Below are 9,042 nucleotides of genomic sequence, written 5' to 3' on the forward strand. Positions count from 1 at the left end.
ATGGGTCCTAGAGTCTGGAGGCTCTGTAGTGTTTTGAGTGGGATAATGCCTGCATTCCTAGGTCCACATCTTGCTTTGTAGCAAGATCTTGTTTTTAGTCTCAGCTATCCACAGATCGTTATATATATGATCAGCAATAAATACATAAAAGTGCAGCGCTTAAAAAGTTACAACTAATCATAAGAAAACAGTGAAAAATATGTCAAAAATAGTCCATCCAAATATGTTTTACATGTCATTTTTGATTATTGATTATGTATTGTGGTTCTTATTAGCGAGGGTTTATATATATATTTATCCTTTATATATGTGAGCTGACTGATGCTCAGGGCTGTCTCTGTGTAGCTGCTGTGGAAGCTTGCTGTTGTGCGAAAAGGCCGACTGCTGACAGAATACTAAAAAGGTACAAGATCTGCCTGTTTGTGTTAGGGAACCCATTAAGGGAAACCCTGTCAGCCAGGGACTGACATGATCTTAGTGGCTCAAACAAGCAGTCTTTTTTTTTGTTTGTTTAATGCTAAGGACTTGCTGAACAAAGTCCTCTTGCACCCTGCATTGAAACTGTCTTTGATCACTGCTTTGCTGAATAAAAGTGCAGGACAAACCTGCTTGAACTGTTCCTGGGTGTTCCTTTCTTGCGCTTGGAATATTTGGTTCCTGTCTCAATTGACCCTCTGTCTGTGTAAGCACTGTATGTGAGATAGGGACCCTGGATTGTAAGCTCTTTGAGGTCTAATGCGAATATATAATAATATTTATATTGTTGGTGCTTTATAAATGCTTGTACTATAAACACACACACATATATATATATATATATATATATATATATATTCATATAGATTTATATTCAATGGCTCAACCATCAACCCGTCTCGATATGCCAGGGTGCTAGGTGTAATCTTGGACTCTGAACTATCCTTTCGGCCCCACATCCAATTACTGTTCAGAGCTTGCTGCCTCAATCTCTGCAATAGCTCCAAAATATGCCTTTTCCTAACCAATGACATCACAAAGCTTCTAACTCACTCCCTGGTCATCTCCTGCTTTGACTACTGCAACTCCCTCCTCGCTGGCTTACTTTTACATAGGCTATCCCCCCTCCAGTCCATTGTGAATGCTGCTGCCAGACTCATCCACGTTACCAACTGTTCTCTGTCTGCCACCCCTCTTTGCCAGTCCCTCCACTGGCTCCCACTCACCCAACTAATAAAATTCAAGATACTTCCAACAACTTATGAAGCCATCTACAACGTCACTAACCTGGTCTCAAAATACCAACCAAATCATTCTCTTTGTTTCTCCCAAGACCTCCTGCTCTCTAGCTCCCTTGTCACCACCTCCCATGCTCGCCTCCGGGACTTCTCCAGAGCCGCTCCTATTCTCTGGAACTCCCTTCCCCAATGTGTTCGACTATCTCCATCTCTGTCCACTCTTCGACTGTCCCTTAAAACTCATCTCTTCAGAGAGGCCTGTCCTGCCCCTACCTAACAACTGTACATGTATTTTTTCCATCAGCTCATCCCCCACAATTATTACATTTTGTATCTCTCGACTCTCCCTCTTAGATTGTAAGCTCTAACGAGCAGGGCTTTCTGAATCCTCCTGTATTCATTTGTATTGTAATTGTACTGTCTGCCCTCATGTTGTAAAGTGCTGCGTAAACTATTGGTGCTATATAAATCCTGAATAATGATAGGAATATTATTATTATTTATTATTAATAATAATAATACTATTATTATTAATAATAATAATAATAATAATATCACCAACGTATGTTATTAAGTAACTTTTTTTTAGGTCCTTAGAGCTCATTGCTAAGGCTTCAGCTGTTTCCAATAATATTTTCAATAAAGACACATGCCTTATTGTAATGCTATGTATCAAAACATAATATATGTATACATTTCTGCCTGTTTAAAGGAGACTTTGAAGCCGGAAGGTAGCTACATACTGTAGTAAGTAAGCTATAGGGTATTAGAATATTTGGAAGCAGGATTTACAGCACATATCACATCAAAGATTTCCAGTAATTGTAATTCTCAATTACAGCACATGCACAACATTAAAGGGACCTAGCATCTGATATAAGTAACACTTACTATTAGCAGGGCTTTCTTTCTGCCGGAACGCGGCGGTACTGCGTTCCGCCACCTTTTTCTTCTTGTCCCCGCTCACCGACTGCCTCTGCAGAGCTGACAAGCTATGCAGAGCAGCGAAAGTGACAGGTGCCGGACGCGGCTTGTTTATGTCATGCTTGCGCGTGCCCGGCACCTGTCACTGCCGCTGCTCACAGCCGGTGAGCGGGGACATGCACGCTTCACCCCCCCCCCTCTACCGCCAGCGTGTAAACATCGGGGGCGCGGACGATGGGCGAGGACACTATGCACGCTTCACCGCCCCCCCCCGCCGGCGTGTAAACATCGGGGGCGGCGCGGCGACATCAACGGCAGTGACAGCGTGGACGCAGGGGCCGTACAGCTTGGAGTAGGTAAGCTGCGCTCGGCTCCCTGTCACTGACTGCAGTATCATGTATTGCTCTAAATTTTTACTCTCTCCCCAGCCTGTGCCCACCTAAACTATCCCAACCACCTGTGCCCACCTAAACTATCTGAGCCCACCTAAACTATCCTCACCCACCTGAGCCCACCTAAACTATTTCAGAACGCAATTGCTCAGCGCTCAGCGGCGCCGATCGAGAGCGCCCCTCCTGTGCATGAGGAACAGGAAAGATAAATTCAGTGATGGACGGTATTTTTTGGAGGAAAAGGTGGCAACCCTAGGGGAGCCTGTAGGAGCAGGCACATCTACCAGACAGGGTACACATGCATGCTAGACTGATTTTATATCTATGCTGGACGTTTACAAACGGCCTGCCATGATTTTATATCTATGCATGTGTTCCTGGTGTCAGTACGGTACTGATTTTATATCTATGCGTGTGTTTCTGGTGTCAGTACGGTACTGATTTTATATCTATGCATGTGTTTCTGGTGTCAGTACGGTACTGATTTTATATCTATGCGTGTGTTTCTGGTGTCAGTACGGTACTGATTTTATATCTATGCATGTGTTTCTGGTGTCAGTACATTAGTCATTTTATATCTATGCATGTGTTTCTGGTGTCAGTACGGTACTGATTTTATATCTATGCGTGTGTTTCTGGTGTCAGTACGGTATTCATTTTATATCTATGCATGTGTTTCTGGTGTCAGTACATTAGTCATTTTATATCTATGCATGTGTTTCTGGTGTCAGTACATTAGTCATTTTATATCTATGCATGTGTTTCATGCAGATCATGCAAGAGGCAGCCGGGGGTCCGATGACATCATTTCCCTTATATGGTATGTACGGGAAATGATGTCATCGGAAGCCCCTCCCAAATTTTACTTGCATTCCTGTTCTCTAAAGGGGTGGTCCTAGGGTTTGATGGGGGCGTGGCCAGGTTTGGGTGGGGGAGTTCCACCACCTTTCCTCTGAGAAAAAAAGCCCTGACTATTAGTATTTATTACCTCTGACTAAGATCAGAGTGCTTCCAATCTAAATACTTCATCTGCTTTTCTCTAGAGAAGGAGAGCACCATCTTTTTACAGGGCCAGCATTTACTTTCTGGACTGAGGTGGTGGCTCAGACAGGACACAGTTTTATCAAACCTAATGTCCATGAAGAACTTGGCTGTGTTCACAAATGTCTGTAACAGATCAGCCCATGCTGCTGCCTCTCACTTTGTCATGTGCCAAAAAGTTTCAACGTTGCAGTTACACAAGAAAATGCGAGAGTAAATGAGATCTGTGTCGTTATAGCCTGTGTCACTGTTCCCATCTGTGTATTTTCATCCAGAACATATGTAGACCAACATGTAGTGTTTTTGCTATATTTTGATTAAAACACATCTGTCATAGCAATGAACAGACATGGAAATCATAATAGGCATAAGAGGCATTTTAGATTCACTTTAGAGACCCTGTCACCAGACCTTATAGTGTAATTTTATGTAAAAAGGAAAGGAAATACAGATTTACTTGCAGTTGATTATATTTGTCAACTATAGAGTTATAGATGTCGGAAAAAAAGAGGAATCTGACACTTCTGGGTGTGTCTGATTCTTCTTCTGTCTCTACATTAGCAGCTCTGACAGCAGCTCCCACACACAGCCTCACAATATGACATTTGACATTGCTAAGAATGTCGGTAGGGCAAGGGAAAGCCATATAGTTGGGGTATCTTGTGCAAACAGCTTACTGGCAATGATGGAAGTGTCAGATACTTCTCTTTTTTTCTAGCAAGTATAACTGTATAACTCTGTAATTAATTAAAATTATTGCCCAGAATAGCAATAGTAGCCCACTTGGAAGAAAAATATATTTTAAAAATATTCTTCCCAAATAATATATTGACATACATTTGAAATGCTACAATTTTGGCCACATTCAATATATATATATATATATATATATATATATATATATATATACAGTCATGGCCGAAATTGTTGGCACCCTTGATATTTCTCCAGGAAATCATGTATTTCTCACGAAACGTATTGCATTAACACATGTTTTGCTATACACATGTTTATTCCCTTTGTGTGTATTGGGACAAAACAAAAAAAGGGAGGAAAGAAAGCAAATTCGACATAATGTCACACAAACCTCCAAAAATGGGCTGGACAAAAGTATTGGCACCCTTTCACAACTGCGGATAAATAAGAATGTTACAAGCATGTGATGCTCCTGTAAACTCACCTGGGGCAAGTAACAGGTGTGGGCAATATAGAAATCACACCTGAAAGCAGATAAAAAGGAGAGACGTTCACTTAACCTTTGCATTGTGTGTCTGTCTGTGCCACACTAAGCATGGACAACAGAAAGAGGAGACGAGAACTGTCTGAGGACCTGAGAACCAAAATTGTGGCAAAATATCAACAATCTCAAGGTTACAAGTCCATCTCCAGAGAACTAGATTTGCCTTTGTCCACAGTGCGCAACATTATCAAGAGGTTTGCAACCCATGGCACTGTAGCTAATCTCCCTGGTCGTGGACGGATGAGGAAAATTGATGAAAGATTGCAACGCAGAATAGTCCGGATGGTGGATAAGCAGCCCCAAACATGTTCCAAAGACATTCAAGCTGTCCTGCAGGCTCAGGGAGCATCAGTGTCAGCGCGAACTATCCGTCGACATTTAAATGAAATGAAACGCTATGGCAGGAGACCCAGGAGGACCCCACTGCTGACACAGAGACATAAAAAAGCAAGACTACAGTTTGCCAAAATGTACTTGAGTAAGCCAAAAGCCTTCTGGGAAAACGTCTTGTGGACAGATGAGACCAAGATAGAGCTTTTCGGTAAAGCACATCATTCTACTGTTTACCGAAAACGGAATGAGGCCTACAAAGAACAAAACACAGTACCTACGGTAAAATATGGTGGAGGTTCAATGATGTTTTGGGGTTGTTTTGCTGCCTCTGGCACTGGGTGCCTTGACTGTGTGCAAGGCATCATGAAATCTGAGGATTACCAAAGGATTTTGGGTCGCACTGTAGGGCCCAGTGTCAGAAAGCTGGGTTTGCGTCCAAGATCCTGGGTCTTCCAGCAGGACAATGACCCCAAACATACGTCAAAAAGCACTCAGAAATGGATGGCAAAGAAGCGCTGGAGAGTTCTGAAGTGGCCAGCAATGAGCCCAGATCTAAATCCCATTGAACACCTGTGGAGAGATCTTAAAATTGCTGTTGGGAAAAGGTGTCCTTCCAATAAGAGAGACCTGGAGCTGTTTGCAAAGGAAGAGTGGTCCAAAATTCCGGGTGAGAGGTGTCAGAAGCTTATTGATGGTTATAGGAAGCGACTGATTTCAGTTATGTTTTCCAAAGGGTGTGCAACCAAATATTAAGTTAAGGGTGCCAATACTTTTGTCCAGCCCATTTTTGGGGTTTTGTGTGACATTATGTCATATTTGCTTTTCTGCCTCTGTTTTATATTTGTTCCAATACATACAAAGGGAATAAACATGTGTATAGCAAAACATGTGTTAATGCAATACCTTTTTTGTGTGAAATACTTGATTTTCAGGAAAAATATCAAGGGTGCCAACAATTTCGGCCATGACTGTATATACACACACACACACACATACATACACATACATACATACATACATACTGCATGTTGAAGTGCATTTTTATTACAAAATATATGAAACATATTTTTAAAAATACATTTCAAATATACTGTATGACTTTAAAAATACAAATCTACATTTTTGGAAAGCATTTACAAATATATGTAAAAGTATATGTTAAAAAAATCTGAAGAATTTTTAAAAATATATTTTTTTAAATATATTCAGATTTTTTTAGCATATATTTTTACATATATTTGTAAATGCATTCCAAAAATTTAGATTTGTATTTTTAAAGACATACAGTGTATTTGAAATGTATTGGTAAAAATATTTTTCATATGTTTTTTAATAAAGATGCATTTCAACATGCAGTGTATATATATATATATATATATATATATATATTGAAATATATTGAATATGGCCAAAATTGTAGCATTACAAATATATGTCAATATATTTGGGACGAATATTTTTAAAATATATTTTAAATATATTTTTCTTCTATGTGGGAACTAAAAGTAATGCTTTTAAGATTAGGCATTTAGGTCAAATGACAGGGTCTTTTTTGGCAGATATTTTTTATTGACATTTTTTTTTTTGTTTTGTACAAAGGTGGAAAAACAAAAACAAGATTCTCAGGGTACGAACAGTTATCTGATCATAAGTAGAGGCTAGTACATAGAAGGACTAACTACCTTGCACATCACATTTTTCAGTATTACTCATATATTGAAAGAGCCTATATGGTGTAGTGGGGCATTGAGAGAAAAACACTGAGTGGGTTGGGCAAACAAGCAAATAACAGAGGGGTATGAGGGTTAGGGGTCAACAAAGGTAAAAAAAATAAAACAGTGATAACAATTAAGCCACCATGTAGTTTGTAAAGTAGAGAACCATATATTTCCTCAAGTACCATCACCACAAATAAGATACATAAAAGGATCCAAGAGATTCAAGTTATACCAGATCTCGTATATAGTGGGACCCATGCTAGGGGTACCTGTCTGTAAGTACTGTCATCTAGGACAGCAATCTATCACTAATCAAATCCACGGGTGGTGTGTTCAGCCTTGCTCCCCACATTTCGTCAAATTTATGTGGGCAGGCACAGTTGCTACCTTGCTTGGGCCCCATCCTGTCTAAAGTTGGCAAAGCATGGCTCAGTTTTTTTGTTCAATGGCAGACTCATAGGCAGAATTGAGATGATAGAAAGGCAACAGTAACTCAAATAAGCACTCGTTACAACCAAGGTATAAAGAATACCATCTCTGAATACACAATACGTTGAACCTTGCAAATGGGCTACAGCAGCAGAAGACCACACCGGCTGCCACTCCTGTCAGCTAAGAACAGGAAACAGACTACAATTCACACATGCTTACCAAAATTGGACAATAGAAGATTGGAAAAATGTTGCCTGGTCTGATGGTGTCTCAATTTCAGCTGCAACATTCAGATGGTTGGGTCAGAATTTGGCGTGAACAACATGAAAACATGGATCCATCCTGCCTTGTATCAATGGTTCATGGATGTGCAGCCAACATATCTGCAGCAACTGCGTGATGCTATCATGTCAATATGGACCAAAATCTCTGAGGAATGTTTCCAACACCTTTTGAATCTATGCCATGAAGAATTAAGGCAGTTCTGAAGGCAAAAGGGGGTTTCTTTCCAGTACTAGCAAGGTGTACCTAATAAAGTGACCGGTGAGTGTTCGTAGCAATACCATACAGTTGCCTATGTAATGTATATACAATCACTAGATACCTACCATAAAAATTTTATGTTGGAGCAACATTAGCCTCCCTTCCCAGAAAACCTAGTCTATCCACAAGATTTTTACCTACAGCCCTGGTGCCCAACTGTGTCTGCTGTCTCTCTGATACTCAGTATTATATGCAGCCCTCAGGCAATGTCAGGGCCAACTGATTCCCTTACTCAGAAAGTTGAACTAGTGCTCTACAGAAGGCTGTGGTCTGATGTTTGTTGGCCTCTTGAATATTCCCATTGTCCCCTGATGAACATGACCAGGCAACAGTCATCTGATGGAAGAAAAAAGGCTAAACAGTTAAAGTCCATCGGAAACATGACAATCCTGCATGACAGAGGACTCTACCTGATATCAAGAGGAAACCCTCAAGGATGGACCAAGGATATGATGGGGTGGTTTGTGTCAGGGGTTGGAGGGTAGGGTCAGGGCAGTCCCAGTGGACCAATTCTATCCTTGGTCCATCCTTGAGGGTTTCCTCTTGATATCTCAGGGAGTGGGGGGGGGGGGGGATGGTAGAGTCCTCTGTCATGCAGGATTGTAATGTCTCAGATGGTCTGTAACTGTTAATGGTGCATAATTACATTTCTTTGAGGTTAGCCTTTTAGCTGTGCAACCTTTTTTCTTCCTTTTTTTGTTTTTGCATATTGATTAGGTAGCACCCTTCCAGACATTCTGGTGGCACCTCCACTTTCAGACACGTACATGGATTCCCCAGCATTTCCCAATTCCCTTTTCCCTAATTTTTGATAACATCTGATGTTATCATCTGATGTCCACAGCAGGGGCGGACTGACAACTCATGGGGCCTCCGGGCAATAGGGGATCATGGGGCTCCTGTGTCCTTGCCCAAACTCAAAAAAGCCTTTGAAAAAGGTACCAAGGGCATCTCGTGGGGCCCCTACTGACCCTGGGCCCTCGGGCAGTGCCTGAGTTTCCAAATGGTCAGTCCGCCCTTGGTCCACAGTGCTCTTATGACATTCAGTTTTTTACACTGAAAAAGTGTCATATAGTTCTGCATATACAATTCTTGCTAATTCTGTTGTTATGCAGGTGTTGCTTAACATAAGATTAGGCCCCATTCACACTTTGTGTAGTGAGAACACGTGTTTAAGATTACCACACATATGGCAGCCCATTGAT

This window comes from Staurois parvus, unplaced genomic scaffold (assembly GCF_062004578.1).
Source record: "Staurois parvus isolate SC_StPar_1 unplaced genomic scaffold, SC_StPar_1.0 ptg001090l, whole genome shotgun sequence".
Lineage (NCBI taxonomy): Eukaryota > Metazoa > Chordata > Amphibia > Anura > Ranidae > Staurois > Staurois parvus.